General features: G+C 37.4%; 1 long non-coding RNA gene across 1 annotated transcript; it reads left to right on the top strand.

Moving 5' to 3' along the window:
* Positions 1 to 474: 474 nt before the first annotated feature.
* Positions 475 to 22,648, top strand: LOC121394075. The gene is made up of 3 exons (XR_005961491.1): positions 475 to 801; positions 20,744 to 20,892; positions 22,498 to 22,648. It is a non-coding gene; the product is annotated as an uncharacterized LOC121394075 (long non-coding RNA).
* Positions 22,649 to 24,411: the final 1,763 nt, after the last annotated feature.

Raw genomic sequence — 24,411 nt, 5'->3', positions numbered from 1 at the left:
ACTTATATTCTATTCAGAACTGACCTATCACAAAACATGGGCATATACATAATTAAAGCACTGATGTTTATTAGGTTTTCTTCATGGTATGGTGGCAAACAACTTATTAGTATTTATTAGTGCTTGTACATGCTTAGTAAACACAGTGGTTTCGCAATGGTTTGTTTGTTATTGTTGATAAATAATCTGATGAAATTTAGATTGTCAACAGTTCCTTACAGTTATCAGCACAGACTTTGTCACCAACATCCGTATTGAGTAATTTATTTTGAAACAAATCTGCCTGTTGTAATGTGTCTCTTTAGAAATAAAATAGCTGTTTTGAACTACCAATCCTGAAACCCTGGAGTCAATTTTATAAATATATACATATATATATTTTTATACACTGTGAGACAGCAGCTGGAAAAGTTATAAATGGTGTCTATATTTCACCTAGGTTTCTTACCTATACATGGTGAGGGGCACCAGGGAATAGATATAGGGAGAAAACCAGCTTATGGGTTTTCTCTGAGTTGTTTTGAATTTCTGGTCTGGGTCCTGGAGTCCGGAGGCTTTGTAGAGCATTGGGTGGGATGAAGCTTCCATTCCTAGGTCCATTACGGATTTTGTGCCAGGAGCATGTTCAGCTGACTGAATAGTAAAAGGAGTGTTACAATTCAGAACAGTGAGAAGGGGGAAGCACTGAGAGGAGAGATCAGGCTCCCTAAAACCAAGCCAGCCACACTCATTGGGAGGGGTACTGGGGCTTGTAAGGAGGCATTGAAAGTTCCTGACTGTTTGGATTTATGCCATGCTGAAGTAAGCTGTTTTCATTTTACACTTGAACTGTGTTATTTTGCTGAATAAACGAGCAGGCCCAGTCCTGTTTATAAACTCCACTTGCTGTTCACTTCATGTTATGCAAGCACTGCAGCCACCAATTGAGCAAATCCCCACAACACACAATGCCTTGATTGATTCTCTAACTTTACTAAATAACACATACACATCTAATTTTACTTTTGTATTACTACAATTTAAAAAACTGAAATATGCTGATTGCAGAAGCATTTTGTCACATTTTGCAGCAATAACAGCTTTAAATATTTGGGTTGGGGGGTTAGCATGTGCAGGCATTGCACACTTGCCCCTTTCTTGGCCTCCCCAGTTTAAAATACATTCTGCTGCCACTGAGCCTACGTATTACCTTCACCCAGTGCTATTTGTACTGTACTTTTTACAGAATGTCAGTGTCTGTAAAATTCAATTTTGGGACACAGAGACCTGTGACTGTTGCATTTGACAGCACTGTATTCATGAGGGGTGGGAGAAGGGGGCATATGGGAATACTCGCTCCCATCTCCTTCCCATCTGGAAATGGACAATGATGGACAGGACTGGCTTGAACCCAACGAATCTTGAATCTCTTCAACTTATCCAAGGTTTACTTCTGACTGATTGGTATTTCAGTAAAATAATCTATTCACTAACATTTCTCCATGTCCCAACACTCTTTTACATTCAGTTTCAGAAGTTTGTGGACATTTAAGAATTAGGATATATTATTATTATTATCTTATCATTCCATCATCCCAGAGCATTATCTGTGCATATCTTATTGTCATATTATCAGTGCAGAAGGCCACCATTATATCAATAATTAATTGCTACTATTTTGTTTATCACAAGTAAACATTACTTTTAATATTTCACTTTTGTTTGTGAATACTACTGGCACTACCCCCTTACAGTAATAGAATAGCTCATGCACTCCTATTCCTTTACTCGTTAAACCCCACAAATCCATGCTTGATTTTATACTAATGCAATGCGCACAGAAGTGTACTGCTGATTACAGAGTCATTGATCAAGAACATGTCCCAAATGCATAGAAGCCAAGATATCCTCCAAACCAATGTCTTTTAGTTATATACTGTCAGCGATGTACTGTGGATAGATGTAGCAACTACTGGATCTGTGATGGACATGTATTGGGAGGCTTTATTAGTAGGTGGGGAGGAATCAAATGGAAGAGGCAAGAAGAAATAAGTATAACAGGGCTCTATGACCTCAAAACCTTTATATGGGTATGTGTTATGTACAGGGGAATAATGATGCTGACAGAGAGTTATGGTATCTCTGCTTTGATTGTATCGCTTGTGAGGTTTCCGTTTTAACCGAAGTACTATTAAAGAAAGTGTTCTTCTCCAACCAACCATGGTTTTTATACTTTGCTAAATTTCAAAAGACAACCTCTTGCTAAGTAGGCCACTGTATACAACAGCACAATCTGGTTTTCTATTTGCTTGCTGGCAATGCTGCATCCATATAGGTATTTAGTACAGGGTTGATGTGCAGAGTTCATGTGGATTAAAGAGCCATAGCTGCCTTTCCCTGATCTTTCTAACTGCTCAATATAATGTTTCTTAAACCAACTCCATTGTATCTGAAAAAGTATGTACAGTATACAGCACCTTATAAATTCAATTAACCATGTATAAAGAAATTGATAGTGTTATTAATGCAATACATTATAAAGAAAGGATACTAGATTAAAATGCAAAAGTAATAAAAAATATTTAAATTTTTTTTAAAAAAATTTAAGAATGCTATTATCATAGAATAAATGTTTACTTTTATCTAACTATCACCTGATATTGAGTAGAATGTTTTTATTCTGGTATTCTAGTCATTATTCTAATTTCTGACGATAAGCAACAGTCTTGTATTGTGTTAAATATGAGGATTTTATAGCAATTAGACTGTAACAATTGACTCTGAGATTGTGTGTAACCTTGCAATTACTTAAGCTATTATAAACATTTGTACTTTGTATCCAATGTTTATACATGAACCTTGTAATTTTTCTTTTTACTTTTCTTAAAACCAATAAAAATTACTTTTGAAAAAAAAAAATGAGGATTTTAGCTAATTTACAAAACAAATATAAAATTCTAACATAATACATGTTTTCTGAAAAATTCTGAGCTCTGTAAACAGCTACTATTTAATGGAAAACAAATGTAGTAAAAACCTAAAGAAGACCCATCATACTGCCCTGTTTGTCTTACATGTTAAAACTTGTTAAAGCAACAGTTCAGGGTAAAAATAAAAACTTGGTAAATAGATAGGCTGTGCAAAATAAAAAATGTTTCTAACATAGTTAGTTAGTTAAAAATTTAATGTACTGTATAAAGGCTGGAGTGACTAGATGTCTAACATAATAGCCAGAACACTACTTCCTGCTTTTCAGTTCTCTAACTCTAAGTTAGTCAGCGACTTGAAGGAGGGCCACATGGGACATAACTGTTTAGTGAGTTTGCAATTGATCCTTAGCATGCAACTCAGATTCAAAAGCAAACAGCTATGACCTGTGTGGCCCTCCCTCAAGTCACTGATTGGTTACTAACCAATCAATGTAAACCAAGAGAGCTGCAAAACAGGAAGTAGTGTTCTGGCTATTATGTCAGACATCCAGTCACTCCAGCCTTTATACATTACATTTTTTTTATTCTGAACAACTTTAATAAAGTGTAGAGTAGCTCAGTAGGTTTAGTGGCCACCATCTTACTATGCTTAAAATTCTTTTTATATGATGGCTGGCGACAGCATGGCAACTGCCAACCTTGCTTAGCTACTCTGCCCTTTATTAACAGGTATCTCAAATGGGGCATTATTAGGGAACCACTGTGATGCAGGAAGGGAGGCCTCTGCAGGAGGCCAAAGGTTTTTAAACCACTTACATTCTCCTTTAATGCAGGTGTTTATTCCAGGGCTCCCTTGCACCCGTGCACCCAGTACTTGCACCTTATTTAACAACAAAGAAACAGAATCAAGAACAGAGTGTTGTATAGAAGTGAGGATCCATTTTTTGCATAGCATTGTTGCTCGAGTTAGTAATTGAGCCTTTTTATATGAAAAGTTTATTATAATTGTATTACTGTATATTGCTGCTTGGTGAAATCTTTGTCTAACTAAGCTATGAGAGTGGGAGAGATAAGAGGGGTCCGTATGGTCTGTAAGAGATACTCAGTGTGGAGAGCTGTAGGCAGGGGGGCACAAGTTTTTAGCAAATAAGCACTAAGGGTGCATTCTTGCATCCCTTGGAGTTGTAAATGACCCATAAGAACTCTTCCTGAGGTAAATCTTTATTAATATTACTACTGTTGATAGTAAAGTTTAAAAGGTAATACAAATGTAAAAATGGAATTTTAAAAGGGAAAATTAAGTGGCAACCGTATTCCTTTGAAATAACTCACTTGAAGGAAGTAGAACTGCAAAATCATTTTTCAGTACAACAATAAAATCTATGAGCATGAAATCATAAATGCCTGGCAGAGAATACATGGTATGTCAAAACAAGCAGGTGGAGAGAGGCACAGACAATGCATAATAACAGGAATTTGCACACCTGTCCCAGAGACATTTTCTCGTAATCAGATACCCTGGTTAATCATACATAATAGAAGAGGACACATCTCTATGGCTACTGGTTCTACTACTAAAAATAATCTGTTGTCTGATTAATTTGAGAGATAACAGCCCAGGAACATCTTTCCTCTAAAATGAACAAAGCAGAAACAACAAAACACAGTAATGTGTATTTGGAGTAAAGAAATAACTAAAGCAATGGCTTATTTTATATTCGTATTACATATTAAAAGGTATGCTACATAAACAATCCAGGGAGTGCAAATCATGCTATGCTAACTATGCTTACAAAAACAGTTTTTAGAAAGGGAAGAGGTGTTTCACATGCTAGATGCTATGATTAAATCTCCCATATAAAACCTATAAATTCTAGATCCTTTATACAGGTTTAAGGGCTGAACTATACAGTGCACTGTTGTCCAACACGTCACCCTGTGAAGACACGCATGCAACTTGTTTGATGTCCAGAAGATAAAAGAAGTGAATGAGAAATCGCAAGTACAAACTACATATATCCGACTGTGGGATGAAGACGCAGCGTGTAGTTGATCCCTAAGTGCAAGTGCGTTAGTCCGACCAGGGACGTGATAAATAGTGAAGCATCTATCTTTGCTTTGAGGTGTCCCAGGGATAGTAAAATCAATAGGTAGAAAGTTTTGGGACAACTCCACCTCTCTTTATATCCTTTTTCCGACTTTTATATTGGGTTGAGTTGCTGGGTAATCGATTTATTGCTAATTAATTTGGTTTACTAATTTATATATTTATTCTTCACTATTTATCAGGTCCCTGGTCGGGACTAACGCACTTGCACTTTATGTCTAATTAATTTAATAATTTTATAACACTTATGCACTTTGGGCAGTGGATCAATTGTAAAGGAGTGATTTAATGGCAGAATTGAATTGCTTTGGCCTGCCTTCTGTAATAAGCGAATGAATTAGCACGGAAGAAGCACTTGAAATTAATTAGTATTAATTTTAACTAATTGAATTACTCACTATTTATATTTTTAAGATCCTTCAGTCATAGAATCAATTTAAAATATCTAGTAAGTGGATGAATTTTGAATTTTGAAAAATCAGAAGTGAACCAATGAATTACTAGTCAGAAGAGGGGTTTTTCTTTTCGTTATTTACTATTGCACTGATTGAATCAGACCTCTCTACCGACTGAAGCAATAAATTAGTATTAAGAGTGTCTTCTCTTGCAATTAACTCCTGAAAAAAATATAATATATTCTTTTGAAGTTACTGTCAAATTAAATTGCATGCACTTTATGACAGTACAGTATCTACACAGACATGTGCAGATAGAGCCACTCTGGCACATTGTTTAATATGTTATGGGGTGGGATATCATGATATCGGAAATAAGTGTTTGCAGGATTCTATGACCTGCAAACAACATTTGTTCTAGGGAAAAGGACTGCCACCTAGCAACAGCTAGTGGGAGATGGTGGCAGCTGTTTAACTTACCCACAGCATCTAGTTCGTGTCCTCCCACCTTCACTTCCTTGTATGGGAGGGAGCAGGCTGATGCTGCCTCCTGATTGGTGGATGCCTGCTGTGACCATAATTAGGTCACAGAAGGATGGTAGGCACTCTTGATGAGGCTTGAAACGTTGCCCTGTTTGAAATGCTTTGACACAATAAATTTCACGCTTGTGCAAATCTACAGTGTGCTGCTGATATCTGCTTTGAGTGGGAGAGTAACAGAATCCTAGTAGTGGCTTTCATAAAGGTTACTCTCTCTGTCTCAGATGGTCTCCAGTAGTGTTTGACAAAGGGTTTTGATGAGGAAGGTGGACCATCTTGTCCGCTCCCTTAGTGGCTGCTGCTGCTCTCAGGGAATGACCCTTAAACTGAGAGGTGTCAATCCCTGCCAAAGACATTGCTGATAATATCCAACCTCTGATTGTATTAGTATTGTCTGGTCTGAATGGCTGTCTAGAAGTAATGAATAATTGGGTAATATTTGCTCTGACAGACTCTGTCCTGTCCTAGGTAGGATGACATGCATGTTACAACACACAAGACGGAATCAGTTGTATCCCTTATTAGGTCAATCTCCACTGGAGTAGCATCTAGCATAGTTTTAGTGTGACCATTAAGTATCAAATAAAAACCTCCTGGGGTCTTGAATAACCAAGGATCTGTAATGTGTAATAAAGAGAGTTCTGCACCTCTGGCTGCAAATGCCAACCCTAGTAAACAAGCCAGTTTAATGGCTATACACCTTACTTCGGATGGATATGGAGGAATTTTAGAAAGGTATGTCAACAGAGGGTCTATAGCCCACGTTGAACTATATTTTGTTGAACTATATTTTGTTGAACTGGTCTTGAGATTTTAGCTCCCCTAATTAATCTGGTGTAAAGTTGGTGTTTTGTAACCTCTGGGAATAGAATGGCTAAAGCTGAACCATAGGTTTTAAGGGTAAAGACTGATAAACCCAGGGTAAACTTGTAAGACAAAAAGTCTAAGACCGCTTGGATCATATCTGAAGAGTGATCTGTATATGGGTTATTTGTTCGCCAATTGTGAAACTCTTGTGTAATAGCTTTGTATCTTTTATATGTCCTGGGACGCAAAGATGCCTTAATTAAAGCATCAGATGTTATCGACAAATTTGATAAGGTTAACCCCTCACCGGGGCTGCTAGCCAGGCAAGGGACATTAGTAACTCCTTTGGCCCTTGAAAGAATTCTGCAGTGAAACCCGGGGGAACCTTGGGGCCCACTATCATCTTTTGTAGGACTGGGTACCATATCTTGGAGGGCCATACTGGGTAAACTATGACAAGGCCTGTAACCTGTTCCTCCTGAACCATTAATAGGACTTTGTGAATTATGGCCCGAGGAGGAAAAGCATAAAGACCCTTCAGTGTCTGCCATCTGAATGATAAAGCATCCATCCTCCAAGCGCATTTTGAACACATTTTGGATACAAACTTCTGAGTTTGTACTGACGTTGGAGAGGCAAAGAGGTCTATTTGCCTGGTCCCCAACGTATCCTGAATTTTCTGCAATAAACTGTTGTGAAGTGTCACGATTGCCAACGAGAGCTGTGTCTTGAAAGGGAGTCTGCTAATTCGTTCTGAACCCCTGGAATGTATTCTGCTGATAGAAACAGATTGTGGCATAAGGCCCAGTTCCAGAGAAGAACTGCTTCCATGCACAACTGCAGTGAACGTGTGCCGCCCATCCTGTTGATGTAAGACACCGCTGTCTTGTTGTCCATTTGGAAATGAACAGAGGTGGGATAGGGAGGGGAATCTAAAAATCTGATGTACAGCTAGGCGAGGTGCCCTGAGCTCTAATATGGTTATGTGATCTAGCTTTCTTTCTGGAGACCACCGCCCTTTTACGGCTTTTGCTCTGGAAAAGCCTCCCCAGCCTACCAGAGAAGCATCTGTAGTTATGACTAGTTCTGGGGTCTGCCATACTATTGGAGAAGTAGTGGGATCCAATATGGTTAGCCACGTTTTTAGGTCGTTCTGGGACTCTGAGTCTAGAGTTAAATATTCTCTCTACTAGGTTTGTAGTATTGAGGATGAACCCTAGAAAGGAAATCTGTTGTTCTAAGACTAACTTTGCTGTATTTACTAGAAACCCTAGATTTGAGAAAAGATTGAGAATATCCTCTCTTTTCTGGATTAATATTTCTCTGTCCTGACGAACCACCAGTAATTCATCGAGGTACACCAGGCAGGAAATTCCTTTTAGGCGTAGATGACCTACTACTGCCTTCATCATTCTGGAGAAGGTGTAAGGAGCGTTTGAAAGGCCAAATACCATGACATTCCATTGGAATAAATCTGTTCCCCATTGAAACCGAAGAAGCCTTCAATGTGGGGGGTTAATGGGTACAGAGTGAAAGGCATCTTTAAAATCTATTTTTATGGCCCATTGGCCAGCACACAAAAAGGTGGGAAGGTCTTTTAAACCCTCCATTCTGAAACGCTTTGGTTTTATGAAAGTATTCAACTTTTTTATGTTCAGAACTGGACGTAATAAACCATCTTGCTTTTTGACCGGGAAAAGAGGGCTGACCCAGCTTCTCTTGCATGAGGGGCTGTCAGCAAGACCTCGTTTAATGACACTGGTCAAGGGGTGTGTGAAATGCTGGATTGAAAAGGAGACTTTTTTAATGATAGGGCTAAGCCTCTCCTGACAATCCGCAATACCGAGCAGGCCCGGACTGGCAATCTGTGGGTTCTGGCAAATGCCAGAGGGGCTGTTATAAGGTGCCATAGAAAGCCAGTATTTAGTGGGCTGGTGGGGGCTGTTTGGGCCTCTGTGTGGGCTGTTTGGGCCTCTGTGTGGGCTGTTTGGGCCTCTGTGTGGGCTGTTTGGGCCTCTGTGTGGGCTGATTGGGCCTCTGTGTGGGCTGATTGGGCCTCTGTGTACCTGAAATGGCAGGGCCTATTTTAATTCTCGGTCCGGGCCTGAAACGGAGCAGAGATATGGTTGTGTGCTTTTTTTAGTAGAGGAAACCCCCTTAACAGCACGGTTACTGCCCCTCTCAGGGTTGTCAGAGGAAGAGTCCCCAGAAGAAGGGGATATCATTCTGCACTCAGTCCTCCTTCTCTTAAATTCTGGCTTTTGTGCCTGAATCTCCTCCTCAGAGGAAGAAAAATAATTTCTGAGGTGTTTTAGGCTGCTCCTAGAAGGAACAGACCGAAACTCACTAGACAGCACCATGGAGTCTGTAGCAGATATGGAAACTGCTCCATCTTGTGCTGAGGTAAAACATCTAACATCCGGTTCAGATTTCCCACCTACCAGCCTTCTGTGACCCAATTATGATCACAGCAAGCATCCACCAATCAGGAGGCAGCATCAGCGTGCTCCCTCCCATACCAGAAAGTGAAGGCGGGAGGTCCCGAACTGGATGCTGTGGGTAAGTTAAACTTTCCCAGCACTTCTCCGGGAGGCGGCCACCATCTCCCAATAGCTGTTGCTAGGTGGCAATTCCTCCCGGAGGAACAAATCCGGATGGGGATTGATGCACTCCTGCACTTGACAGGGCTAAGGCAGCGCGTGGGAACATACTACAGTTTCGTGGTATGGGGTGGTTCACCTTTAAGTTAACTTTTAGTATGTTATAGAAAAGCTAATTCTATCATTAGAATCATTCTGATCATTTTTTAATTTTTATAGTTTTTGAATTATTTGCCTTCATCTTCTTTAGATTCTTTATAGCTTTACCCCACCTAAAAAAAGTAAGGCTACAATTTTATAGCTGCTGAATAAAAAGCTAAATAACTCAAAAACAACAAATAAAAAATGAAAAGCAATTGTAAATTGTTTCAGAATATCACTCCCTACATCATTCTTAAAGTTGAAATAAAGGTGAGCTCAACATTTTTCATAAAAACTATATGCAGACACCCATATTCGATTTATGTTTGCATAACCTGGCGCACATTTGGCCCTCTAACCCTCTATCTGGTGCATTGTGTGAACTCCTTCTTACTGTACATTGCTTTTCCTCTTGAGGTGAATGAATGAATTAATTCACTGTTTTTCTTACCCTGCTCTATCCCAAGGCCAGAAATAGCAATAGCAACCACTTTGTCTCTGCCTCTTCTGTGCATCTTAGATTGTATAGCTAGTCAGAACTACTGCCAAAATACAAAGAGAGGGGATATGAAAGAACAAATGAACGCTAAACAAGGGTTTATCCATCCTAGGCATTTTTATTCAGTTACTGTACATGCCTACAATCCATTAACATAAGGTCATCCTATGTAAGTAAGTCCAATGACAAGACTAACCACAATTAACAAAGGAAGCATTTGTTAATAGGCCATAAAATACATCATGCAAGGGAAAAGAGAAGTAAAATACCACAAAGCACTATATCAAAGTATCATAAAAATAATACTGCTATAAAATAAACAAATGACTTTTGCGTGTGAATATGATAAGCCAATATATTAAAAATATATACTGTATTAGTTGTAGCAGAATGACATAGAAAACCTTACATCAAAACATTTTAAAAATTCTAATAATCTAGGGGAGAACAGAGAGAGGCTCTAAAAGAGGAAATATAAACCTTGCACCACCAGGTGACATACAGTACAGGAAATGATACCTTCCTGGTTTGTACTCTCACCCTTCCTTGTTTATATGAAGTTGTCAAAAAATGATCTGTTCTCTGTATTGTATGTTTATCGATTTATACGGAAAAGCCAAGTTGCTTTTCAAAAATACAATTTTCAGCACCTCCATGATGCAAAGATTTCTAGATGTCTGCAGAAAATATTCAGAGGAAACAAGGTTTATTTCTGTGAAATACAACATTGACCAGAATTCAAATGAAAAGCCAATTAAGAATTCTCATTTATATGCAGAATGCAGTCACTGGAAGGATATAATTAATTTGGTTCAGATACATAAATATCTTATGGAAGTATCTGAGACAATTACTCAATATATTCAAATAAAATAGTTTATTTTAGGGAATATTGTGTAATTGTGGGAAATGTATGCTTTAACTAGTCCTGCTCAAGATATTCCCTTCAAGAACAAAACTGACACCATCAGAAGTGATATTACACTTCTAAACCCCCCTAGACTTTCACCACTCTTCCTCCACATGTCCCAGTCTCTTCTGTGCTCCTTCTGATTTCTCAAAACTTTTGGCTTCCTCTCACCTACCTGCCCAACTGATCCCATTCCTTCCGAACTTCTCCACAACGCCAATCCCTGTATAATTAAAGCTTTAACTTATCTATTTAATCTCTTACTCTCAACTGGAATCTATTTTTCTCAACTAAAACATGCACTTGTCACCCCCACTCTAAAATAACCCTCTTTTATAACCTCTGACCTATCTCTCTGCTACCTTTAATCTCTAAACTACTTGAGTGCCTAGTCTATAACCAACTAACACTATTCTTCTCTGACAATAACTTGCTGGACCCTTACAACACAACACTCCGCTGAAACTGCCAAACCCCCCCCACTAACTAATGACCTTTTAACAGCTAAAGCCAATATCCACTTCTCACTACTAATACTGCTTGATCTCTCACTCCTCATATCCAATCACTAAATCATGTCATTTTTATCTAAGTAACATATCCAAAATAAGATCATTTATCACCCACAATTCTTATTGTTTATACACATCACAAACTATGAAAATTTGCAATTACTATCCTACTGTCATGTGAGGAGCAAAGTGATTGAGATGGCAAAATTGTTCACTTTGCAAACATTTATTCTCATTGCGAACAAATTGCGAATGGTTTTTGCTTTAGCGAACAATATTATATTCCCCCAACTGACTTCTAAATGAACAATGCGTTTAGATGCCGAAGTTTAACATTCAAGTGTTTTGTCCTTAATAAATACCAAACATTCAAGTTTTTCAAAATATGCCGTATATACTCGAGTATAAGCCGAGTTTTTCAGAACCAAAAATGTGCTGAAAAAGTCTTCCTCGGCTTATACTCGAATCAGCGAGCAACAGCCCCCTACTGCTTCACAAATGTCTGAACTACTGACCGGTGTCCCGTGCCCCGCAACTTTGCCCGTTATCGGTCCCCGAAAAGACTCAGAAGGGAGAGTAGAGGGAACCGGCCCCGTACGAACATCTTCCTGGTCGTGCGCGATGACGTCATCACGTGCGCACAACGTCACTGCACGCGGCTGTGCTGTTTGCGCCTCTGAGTGGACGTGGACTGAGCGAGCAACAGTCCCCTACTGCTTAACGAACGCTGGACGATCTTCGGTTCTGGATGCGAATCTGACCTAGCCCTGAGGATAACTATGTGACTACTGGTATCTTTAATTCCTCTACTATCCTGCCAATGGGAATGTTTTTACATTTTTATGTCTTATATATTTGGCAGACAGTGAGAAATGCAGACAGTGAGAAATGCAGACAGTGAAACACTAACCAGCCTTAACAGGCAGGATTATTGTATTTTTTCTTTTATTGCAAATCTTCCACTTACTTGGTAAATTAAATAATGAATAATATTAATAATAATCTGTCTGCTGACTAAAATAAATAATAATATGAGCCAATTCAGTCAAACAGACTTTAGCAAATGCTACAGCCTGCAGAGATTTTTTTTAAGAGGGGTTTTTTGATTATTGAACTTACTAGTAGCTACTGCATTTCTCACCCTAGGCTTATACTCGAGTCAATTAGTTTTCCCAGCTTTCGTAGGTAAAATTAGACACCTCGGTTTATACTCTGGACGGCTTATACTCGAGTATATACGGTAATTCGAATTTTAGTTTTTTTGTGAAAAAAATTAGAATATTAGCAAACATTCAAATTCGAACATTGATAAATCACCATAATGTAGTAAAAAAATAAAAAGTGTGACTAGCCTTATTTACAGTATATATACGTTTTTCTTGTTACATCTGAAAGTATTGACTTAAAGGAAAACTATACCCCCAAAATGAATACTTAAGCAACAGATAGTTTATATCAAATTGAATGACATATTAAAGAATCTTACCAAACTGGAATATATATTTACATAAATATTGCCCTTTTACATCTCTTGCCTTGAACCACCATTTCGTGACTCTATCTGTGCTGCCTCAGCGATCACATGACCAGAAATATTACAACACTAACTGTAACAGGAAGAAGTGAGGAAGCAAAAGGCAGAACTCTGTCTGTTAATTGGCTCATGTGACCTTACATGTGGTTTGTATGTGTGCACAGTGAATCGTACGATCTCAGGGGGCGGCCCTTATTTTTTAAAATGGCAATTTTCTATTTATGATTACCCAATGGCACATACTACTAAAAAAGTATATTATGATGATAATGGTTCATTTACATGAAGCAGGGTTTTACACATGAGCTGTTTTACTATCTTTTAATAGAGTCCTACATTGTTTGGGGGGTATAGTTTTCCTTTAACAAATCATATTTGCACACAAAATCTTGCAGATATAATGACTACCAAAGAAGTTGTCCCACGTCATAATGGGAAAGTAGATGTACAGTATATTGTACAGTATGTAACTAATTATCAAATACATATGCTAAACACAGTTTGACACAGGGCTATAGTCACTACATGTTCAAGACACTGCAGCTTTTGTGTAGTCAAAGTTTTGTATGGTAAGACATACATCATGCATTTTTAATTATTTTTTCAAGTTATGATAACCACATGAAATATATTACATTGTCTTGTACACGTGTGGCACCCCTGATGGCTGTGATACTGCACAGTTATGTTTAATTTGTCCAGAGCTGCATAGTACCCACGTCATGTACCTATTATTTGCCAGATTGTTGGTAAACAGGTGTTTATTTGGCAATTTAGTATTTTAGTTTTATAATGTGGAAAGGGCCATCAGTTGATGGAATTTTCAGTTCACGCAGACAGAAGTGATGAAAAGAAAGCCTTCCGAAGTACCGCCTGGAGTCACTATACCTGCACAGAGTGTCAGTCAGCCAAACCGCCCAAAGAAAGAAAGAACTTACACTCGCACAACCTGGCCGTCCAAACAAACACGAATCCCAGGTGCTCAGCGATAGAGGAACTTGGCAACCTCAGAAGTAACGTAGAAACAGAACACACCGGCACAACATGGGTACTGCTAGCAGGTATAACCTTGCTCGTTTATTGCGGATGCAATGTTTCCAACCTCCCAAAGAAACCTGTACAATGCATGGCCACTTCATTTCAAGCTTACAGTCATAGCTTACTTTAAGGCTTTCCACATACTGTAAATTAGGATAAACTCACTAAACTATGCACCATTATACACAAATAAAAAGTTCCCAAAAAATGATATCCTGTGTTAACCATTTCACTGGTATTTGCTTCTAAAAGAAGGTATCAGGGAAAATAAGAACTGACTCAGTACCGGAGGAGCAGGGAGTGCATGGTCTCATGGTCTTTGAAAAATATATTTCTTTTAATGACTGTGAATGAGACTTAACAAGTTAAATGTGTGTTTGGAGTAAAGAGCTACACTGAAGGAAGAGAAGGCAGAATGGATGGAACATGTTCAGTGTAGACAACAAACTGGTCTCAGCAATCAAGTGAGTAAGCACTGCAACAAACTTTATCTGAACAGCCCAGCGCCCCACAGCAAATTAATGTTAGGGACCCCCTAAATATCCAGAGGTTTTCTGTTTTACCAATATATATTGAAATTGCTCATTAATTAGGGTCTCATGGGCCCCCTATAACTCCTGGGCCCACCTGCAGCCGCAGGGTCTGCTTCCTCTATAGTTATGCCCTTGGAACAGCCTTCCTCACACCACCTTCCTCACATTTTCTTATTCAGCTTGTTAACATCTGCCACAAACTGTGAGAAACAGAGTAATGATGTGGTGGCCATGCTGGTGATGGAATTCATAGTATATTTTCTACTATTGTGGTCTATATTATTATACTGTATATAAAACATTGTACAAGATAATTTCTGGACTTGATTGTAAACAGTATATGTTATACATGTAAACATTTGCATCTGTCTTCACTAAGGGGGTATTTTCTAAAACTCAACTTTTCTCACTATATTTAAAAAAAATGTGCAAACTCCCAAACCTGAAATCCCCTTAATTTATCAAAAATTGTGGGAAAGAGTCATGACTTTGAATCAAGTGACTTTTTCAAATTGTCTCCTGGAAAACTAGATTTTTTTGAATTGTCACCTCAACAACTGGAATTTATTGAATAATCTGTTGTGCTTACTACACTATCAAGAATCCTGAAGGTAAAAAATGTTGGAAAACAGCAGACAGAGATTGTTCCAGTGGATGTTACTTAATGCAGGGAGGGTCTATTGTTGCTTAGCAATGTGATGTCATGTTGACCTGTAACCCTTTGTGATGTTCGTCTTCCTCTTCCTTTGTATGCTCTCTATGAAAAGTTCCTGTTACACACACATGTTATGTTGAAGTGTTTATGCTGAGTTCTATAAAGCAACCAAGTTACTGTTCACACAGAAGTTGGTGTGTCTGTCCTCACTTACAGAGAAGCTGCACAGACAGTTCAGATCAGCTCTCTGATAACAAAAAACATGTTCCAATTGATAAATGGACCATCTGCCATTGACTTCTACCTGATTTTGACAGGTTTTATCTTATTTTCGGATTTGGATTTTTAGAAAAAATTGAGTTTTTTACTCAACCAAAAAAATTCAAGGTTTAATGGATAGGCCCCTTAATGTCAGACTGTTTGAGAGTTAGGCTCTTACACATGGTTGTTTTTCAAACACATGCTGAGGGCGGAAAGATGCATATATTATGTTTATACATGTTTATTTAAACACAGTTAAGTGCTTTAATTTCTACTGGCCTCTGTATGGGCGTCAAGAGCAAGAAAATGCAGCATGCTGATGCTAATTATTCTTGATGAAACACAAATGGAGTAAAATGCAACTCAGAGTGTTAAAGGAACAGTTCAGTTTTGCCTAACTAACTATATTAGAAACATTAATTATTTAGTGCAGCCTATCTATTTACCCAGTTTTTATTTTTACACTGAACAATTCCTTTATTGAGTACAGCCATGCAGAATATAATGCAATCAGTTAGCGAATGCGTTTAGGTGTGCTCCAACCTGCATCTCAAATGCACATTAAATACACATCAAACGCAAACAAAAATGCCCATGTGTAAAAGCCTCACGAGGAAACTTCAGGCGACTTTGGAAATCGAACTGCCGCGAGTGCATTGGCGCTGGCGTTTTCTCATTATAGCAGGCGGAAGGCAGTTCGGGGAGATTAACGCCCTGCAGAAGAGGCGATTAGTCGCCAGGCGACTAAAGCTCTCCGACTCTGCCTGTGTGCCCCTGCCCTTAGGGAAGCATTATTTTCACAATGTTTGGACTTGTCTGAACTGAACACTCCATTAAAGATCACTAAAAGTTATTGAACAGAATTTGTTCTAGTTTGCCTATTAAATTAAGGTTCTGAGATTGAAAGTCATCATGATAAGGCCAGTGACATTAGTTACAAGTTAATTCTGGTCCCTTTAGTGAAAGCCTTTACTTTGGCTTTCATTAAGATTTTAGCATTGTGCAGGGTTTCTGAGGACATGGAGACAAACTGTACTCCAATATGCAACAGAATCCAATACATATCAGGTCCAATGTTTTTTGCAGAAGCTAGAACCTGAAAAATTAAGGCTGTTTTAATTTTTTTACTGCAGGGCTGGAAGGAAATAGACTTTCATTGTGTGATTAAATAAACCTTCGTAGTCCAGCTTGTACTCAGGTTACGAGATGTGCATTCATGTGCATGCATGGTACTGTGTGAAATTTGAGTAAAAGGTCATAGAAGTTGGAAACCAATCAAGCTAAACATAAAAAGGCACTTATACTTTGGCTACTAACACAAAAAACAAAGAAACATATGTTCATGTGCAAATGTGTAGAAAAAAAAATAATTTTAATATACAATTTTGCACACTTGTTTGAGATTTTTTTTTAATAAAACTAGTCAAAATATTATACATACAAAATCTTGTTTTTAGAAATTGTATAATTCTCTTGTAATCTTGCTGAAAATACATTCTTTCTAATTATTTACATTTTAATCTGTTTTTGTATATAAAAGCAATTATATTTTATATGAAAAACACAAAAATATTCTTGCTAAACTATTTCTTAAAATATTGAGTCCTATCCTTTCAATGGTTATGGTAGCATGCAAAGACTTTACTGTGCAGATTATTACTGTATTATTAACTCATTTAGGATTTTCTGTTTTTATTTCACTCATTTACTAATGTAAGTATTTTAGCAATCTTTTATCCCTGTTGTACCTGCACAAGGTTTCAGATCATGTTATCCAGTTTAATTTGCCCTTCGTTGAACATTGTTAAGGAACGCTTGAGTTTGTCCTGAAAAATTCAGGTCAATGATGTCTCTTGCCTGCTCTTTGTATTAAGAAAATTGATCTCTATAGCTCACAATAGTCAGATAACCAAGCTTTTGCCTTGTGTTGTTTTAGGCTGTTGCCACCACAACAAGAAATAGACTGGATGATATGGCATTTTAGATATTATGTGACATTTATATACTAGATCAATATAAAAAGGTTCTTCCTATTTACAACTGTGTTCAGAATAATAGCAGTTCGACATCACTACTTGATTAATCGCTGTTTTTGGTAGAAATTATATTTCTACATGTCAAATAATTTACTAGTAGGTGTAGTAGAGTAAAAGAAAACCAACAGACCCAACAGTCATGACATGCTGATTTTGTGTAACTGAATCATTAATTGAGGCTTGTTCAAAATAATAGCAGTGTTCAGAATAATTATAATAGCTTGTTCCAAATAATAGCAGTGTGGAGTTCAATTAGAGAGGTCATTCATTCTGTGGAAAGAAGGCAGAAGGCAACAAGATTGTTCTTTTTGGGTCTAGGGGCTGCAGACGACCCCCGAAACACTGAATTCAAGCCACAGTACTTTGTGAAGACAGTGAAACATGGTGGCACAAGCATCATTATATGGGGATGTTTCTCATACTATGGTGTTGGGCCTATTTATCACATATGAGGGACCATGGCTCCGTTTCAATACATCAAAATACTTGAAGAGGTCATGTTGCCTTATGCTGAAGAGGAAATGCCCTTGAAATGGATGTTCAACAAGACAACGGTGACCAACACACCAGTAAATGAGCAACATCTTGGTTCCAGACCAACAAGCAAAAATGCTGTTTCTGAGGCAAAAACAAGAATTGTGGAATGTAACAGGCGCCAGAAGTTGGTCGACTCCATACAACACAGATGTACAGCAGTTCTCAGAAACAGTAGTTATGCAACTAAATATTAGTTCAACGATTCAAAGGAAAATATTCAAAACATTTTCAGTTTATACAGTGAATGTTTGAATTTGTACAGAGAAATGCAGATCCTGCTATTTTTCAAAACAGCCAAATATTCCCTTTTCTTCACTTCCTGTAAAAGAATAGCACAAATTTGATACATTTTCCATGTTTGTATTTGGAATAGAATGAACAGTGTTCCCAATGCATTTGCATGTATGGAAATAAAATCTATTAAAAGGATTTTGAGCTTTATTAGCTTTTTTTTTTTTTAAGCACACTGCTATTGTTCTGAACACAACTGTGTATATATATATATATATATATATATATATATATATATATATATATATATATATATATATATATATATATATATATATATATATATGTCTATATATATGTCTATATATATATATATATATATATGTCTATATATATATATATATATATATATATATATGTCTATATATATATATATATATATATATATGTCTATATATATATATATATATATATATATATATATATATATATATAATATTTAATACGAGTGGAACTTGATGGATTTTGTATTCTTTACTGGCTTACTATTGCTTGCTTAGCCCGTTCTAGAAAAATGGCCAATTAAAATTAAAAAATAAAATTAAAATCTTTATAATGTATGTTACCTATTACTTTCCAATAAAGTGAATACAATGCAAAAGTCAATAGTACTAAAAAAAGATGTTCAAATGTTCTCTTTAAAAAATATTGTATGTTACCAAGTCTTGCCCTGACTGAATATGTTTACGCTCAGAGAACAAGCCCAAGCAACTGAGATGCACTGCATCTTTTGTTGTACTCTGTTCAGCATTTAATACATCCCTGAGGGAGCTCTTGTCGGTTATACACAAATCAGATAGGATTAACCTGCAGACAGCTACAGCTTCTGAGTAACCAAATATTGGTGCTTCCTGAATCAAATACTTGTCTTAGGGGGTTAATGCACCCACCTCTAACAGGCACAAAAGCCAATTGCACTGGTATCCAGGAATGTAATCTTACATGTTGTTTCCCAAGGGAAAATTCTTTCATTCCCCAAAGCAGATGAAAACGGGGATGAAAACTGGAAAACTCTGCTTTGGTCTCAGAAACCACATTGAAATTTATTTGTGATTAATATGTAAATTACTAGCTACTGAAGCTCTTGTTTTTTTTTAAAAAAAAGTTAGCTGGGGTTGGGAGTTGAATGAAACACACTGTGATTATGCATAAACATGAACAGGATATTTCCTTATGCACTTGGCTAATCCGTGGTCAGTTAATGAAACGGATATCAAGTTGCTTTCCCAAGGCTGTTACACAGTCCTGAAAACACACCTTCTAGAAAGCCCTGTAGTTGTGCTTCATACAGAACTGAGATAGCCAACAAAACTAAACATCTCACTGAGCTTTCCAGATGAAAAATTAACACAAACAAATGGTATGTTGAAAATCGTAGGCTATGATGATTTAAAGGTGTGTAATAAAAGAAGGCTGGGATACAGTTTCAGAGTCATTTTGAAGGCAGAAAGTAGGGGGATTTGCCATTGTGTCTGTTTACAATGGACCCACTGAAAGATTCTGCCAGAGAGCAAAATTATTTAACAGAAAGGAATGAAAACTGAAGCTCTGTGATTGATAGATAAAAATCGGACTGCATGGAAATGACTTCTGTGGTGGAAACATAGACCTTTTTAGTCACCCAAACCATGGATCAGAAAGCTGTTACAAATGACTAAAAGAACTCTTTTATCTGCAGCTATGAGAGCTATTGTTTTTGTCTTGAATTATTCAAATGCTCATCCTATAATATAATCTATCAAGACACAATTAAGGTTTTCCCTGAATAGAAACAAAAGAAAAAAATGTGTTGTTACAGGCCTCACCTAACTGCCAGGGTCAAGACCAGTGGCTTAACTAGATGATACTGGGCCCACAGCAAATTAATTTTAGGGCCCCTAAAATCTAAAGAGGTTGTCCTGTTTTACCAATATATATGGAATTGTTTATTAATTAGGGTCTCTCTGGGCCCCTCTGCAGCCGCAGGATCTGTTTCCTCTTTAGTTTTTAGTTACTCCCCTAATTAAGACCAAAGGCACCAAGTTATGCAGGAGCCCAGTCCTGCAATAAACAAGCCTTGCTTGATCTGGTTGGGCAAGGTTACATCTATCTGCTGCAAAGAGATTCATCAGTTCATCAGAAAAATATATAATTAATTGATGCCTCTATCTTTCTATGGGGCATGTTTACCAACATTGTAGATAAATATCTCTATCTCTAGCTATCTTTGCTTTTTATTTCTAACGTGTAGGTGACTATTTAAATCTAATTTCCGATTCAAATCTATCTATCTATCATCTATCTATCTATCTATTTTCTATCTATCGCTATCTATCATCTCCTTCATGATGGCCACAAATGCCTACATTAGGTCAAGCAGTTTGGCCAGTTTTAACCATACTTCCCACTGGCTGGGCATAAATATGCAAACTGAAATTTTTATTAGCTTTTCTCTGCAGGGGTGAAGCATTACCAGATGCCTCTGGGCAGGCCACTGGCACAAACAAACAGAACATTTACATGGATGACTAAATAGCACGATATCCAACCATATCATCGAAGGACCATTTTCATCCAAGACAAAGCTGATCAGACTGGCTGGTGGATGGTAAATTTTAGTCAGTTTATTTATTTATCTTTCTATAATAATTTAAATATGTATCAGGCTATTGATTGGTATGCTTTTCCAGTTCCAATAAATCATATAGTGCTTATCAATCTTTTAAATCGCACTGGAAAAAAATCAACGGTCCTAGTTAATTGTGTGGACAGAAAATTATCCCTTTGCATTTAAAATAGCTCCATGCGTGGTTGAACACAAGGGTGGGCATAAGGACAATTCATATACACAAAACAAAGAGAAATCACTAGTAACCAGCTACTATTTCTTACAGTTCTGGACTAACCTACACTCTGGAGTTGCCTGGCTGGTATAGTTGATAGTGATAATTTACACATAAAAAATAAAAAAAACTTCCACTGCTTAAATGCAATATGTGTACATCCCTTTAAATGCTTTTTAAAAACTAAGGTGTAATTACCACATTTTGGACAAAATATTGAAGCTCACGTGCACTGTTCCCTCTAATTCCTTTCCGGATATGTGTGCAAAACAATTCTTTTGTGCACACATTTTAATCTTGTATGCCAAGGTCAGAATAAAGTTTGTTTTTTCACACAAAATTCTTTGTGTGCACCATTATTTGATGTGTGCACTGACCTCAAAATGTGTGTGCCCGCGCACAAGGACACAGCTTAGAGGGAACATTGCTCATGTGCTACCCTCAAGGCCCCTCATTTTACATGATTCCTACACTGCCTACTGTGTACTAAATATTAAAGTGCAGTTAAAACATTTAAAACCAATTAAACCCTCAGCAGCAGTATGCATAGTGTTACTGCATAATAGAACTGTGTTCACTTACCCTATATGAGCATTTTCATTCAATAAGCTTCCAGCAACACAGTGCTTTATGTGCAACTGATTAGGGAAACCATGTTCACTTACCCTTTATCCAGAAACTCTAGTGAGACCAGGACGAAGGCTTTTAAGTCCAAACTAATTAATTAAAATAGAAAACAATATACAATACAAACCCAAGTTGGGGAAGAACCCCTACTGGTCCACACTTTTTGGCTCATTGTACAAATCAGCATTATTTGTTAAAGGCACTTGTGCTGAAAGCCACCATTGCACATGTGCATTACGCCTCCATCCACCTCTCTGACACCTATTAAAGGGGACCCAACACCCAAGGAAAATATTCAAAATCCTGTTTTATCACATTTGTCAAGCAAAATGAACTTTAATTACATTATATAAATTATTTGAATCTTGTTTCCTTCAGTCTGGGAATTAATAATTATACCAAGCAGGCAGCAGCCATTTTGTGGACACTGTTATTAAGGCAAGCCTTGCATCATCTCAGAATCCTGTTTGTGTACCAGAATGGGGGACTCAATATCTATACCCATGCCCTGGCTACACAATTAAATGGTGAAGAGAAGAGGAATGTGGGGGTTGCAGTGACATCTAGGAAGTGCTGAATGGAAAGTAATGCATAGAGGAGGGGCAGACAATATTTGATTGACAGCTGAGATTTTTTAATGAGTTTACAACAGCTATGAATGCTTTAATAAAAAATAGAAATTGGATTTTATGTGTAATTTGAAAAGGGCTTTTATTATACAGTTTTTTGTGTCTGGGTGACAGGTCCACTTTAACAAAGTAAAACTCTGGAGCTACAGAGAAGGTGTTCCCACATTGACCTGAATCCATTGATGATGCATACTTTAACCTACCCTACAGATGTCATTTTGATGCAGTTGCTTGAAAACCTTCAAGAAAAATTCCTATTAAAACTTGGCAGCTTTTAAATTTGGTGAGTTTTTAAATAAATTGTGACAAAGGTTTCAAAAAATATTTTTGTGTTCACACCTTTTCACCTTGTTATATTCTCAAACCACTAAAAAAACTTAATATCAAATACTAATACATCTGCCTCATAATGCAATGTGACTTTAAAGCTTTGCTCATTTGAAAATGATACAAATTTTTTGAAATTATTTTTGAAATTGACCTAATCCAAAAATTAGGCTTTGTTATATATCTAATGTGAAATGCTCAAATGTGTATCTCCCAGTATCCTAATATGCCCTCATTTTAACAGCAAATTGTATTTCAACTTAAAAGTACCCTTAAATCAATTCTAGATTTAACAACAGTTTATTGTTTGTGCTGTAGTTAATTTGGAGCCAGAGATGTACATGAATTGTACATTGCATTTGTTCAGATGCTTGTTTAATTGTTCAAGTGGCTTACTGGAGGGAAAGAAAACAATGTCCTCGTCTATTTTTATTTCTGTCTCAAAGAGGGAACAGGCTCTAGTTTGTTTGCAGTGTATTGGACATAACACAGAGTCCTAGGGATAATGCAGGACAAGAACATGTTCTTTGTAGTTAGAAGAATTCGAGCTGTTCCTCAGTGAGGAAGAAAAACATAAAAAGAATAGTACTGTATTGCCATATACATAAGCAATCTATTATTTTCCCCTCCCACCACAGCATCTGTTTCTATGTTTTCTATAGATTTGGATCAATCTTCTATGTAAAATGTATACAGGATTTACATATATTATTGCAACTGTGGCATGTGCCAAAGTTTGGACACCCTAGTAAGTCATTATTTAGTAATACCCCCTTTGGCACAGATCACTGTAATGCATATTGTACCTAGCCAGGAGTCTTTCAGTATTGTTGTAGGGGTATTTTCCCACTCTTGCAGGAAGGAACAGGCCTGGGATGGCAGGGGATGCAGAGCCCACCAGGTTTTTTCCAGTGTCCTGCCGGCCCAGACCAACCCTGTGCTCATGGTGGCTTTTGAGATATGTTTATGGGTCATTGTTGTAGGAGTTATCTTCCATTCAGCTTCAACTTCTTTGCTGACTATTTCAAATAGAGCATTTTATGATACAGGTATAGGTAACCAATACCAATATTTATATGGGTTTTATTTCAAATGCTGCTCCAGACAGCAAAGATTGTGGCCAAAGAATTTAATTTTGACTACATCAGTCCATAACACTCATTCCAAAAGACCTATGGCTTGTCCAGATGCTGTTTTGCATACCTCAGACATTGATGTTTGTGATGAGGATGCAGGTAAGGCTTCCTCCCATGCAGATAATGATTGTGCACGCAACATTTTCCTGTGGGACAGTTCAACACACCTGTGCCAGCCAAACCTTGGGCTACTGCATCATATAAGTATTGTAGTTTGCAACTTGGCCTGGGAATGTAGAATGTTACCAGCAAACCAGGCCATTTATCAAAGGCAGTGTGAAACCATAAAGTGAGTACTTTAGATTACATTGTCACAAAACAAATGTTTTCTACAATAGTAGCAGTAACACATCACGGATGTTTATAATTTGACCTAAGAGAAATATATGAGTGGACACTTGGGTGTGTGGCTTACTTCCTGATGACAATAGAAATGTTTCAAATGCTGGCAGTATGTTTTATGTTTTAACCAGATTTTCCACATTCAGGCAGCATTGTTTAAGTTTCAAGCTCTGAAGGAATGTTTCCAAAAAATCACAAATATCTAATCTCAGTTAACAGAAAG

This window comes from Xenopus laevis, chromosome 5S (assembly GCF_017654675.1).
Source record: "Xenopus laevis strain J_2021 chromosome 5S, Xenopus_laevis_v10.1, whole genome shotgun sequence".
In the NCBI taxonomy this organism is placed as follows: domain Eukaryota; kingdom Metazoa; phylum Chordata; class Amphibia; order Anura; family Pipidae; genus Xenopus; species Xenopus laevis.
Note: the sequence above shows the minus strand (reverse complement) of the source record. Positions and strands in the feature narration are given on the sequence as shown.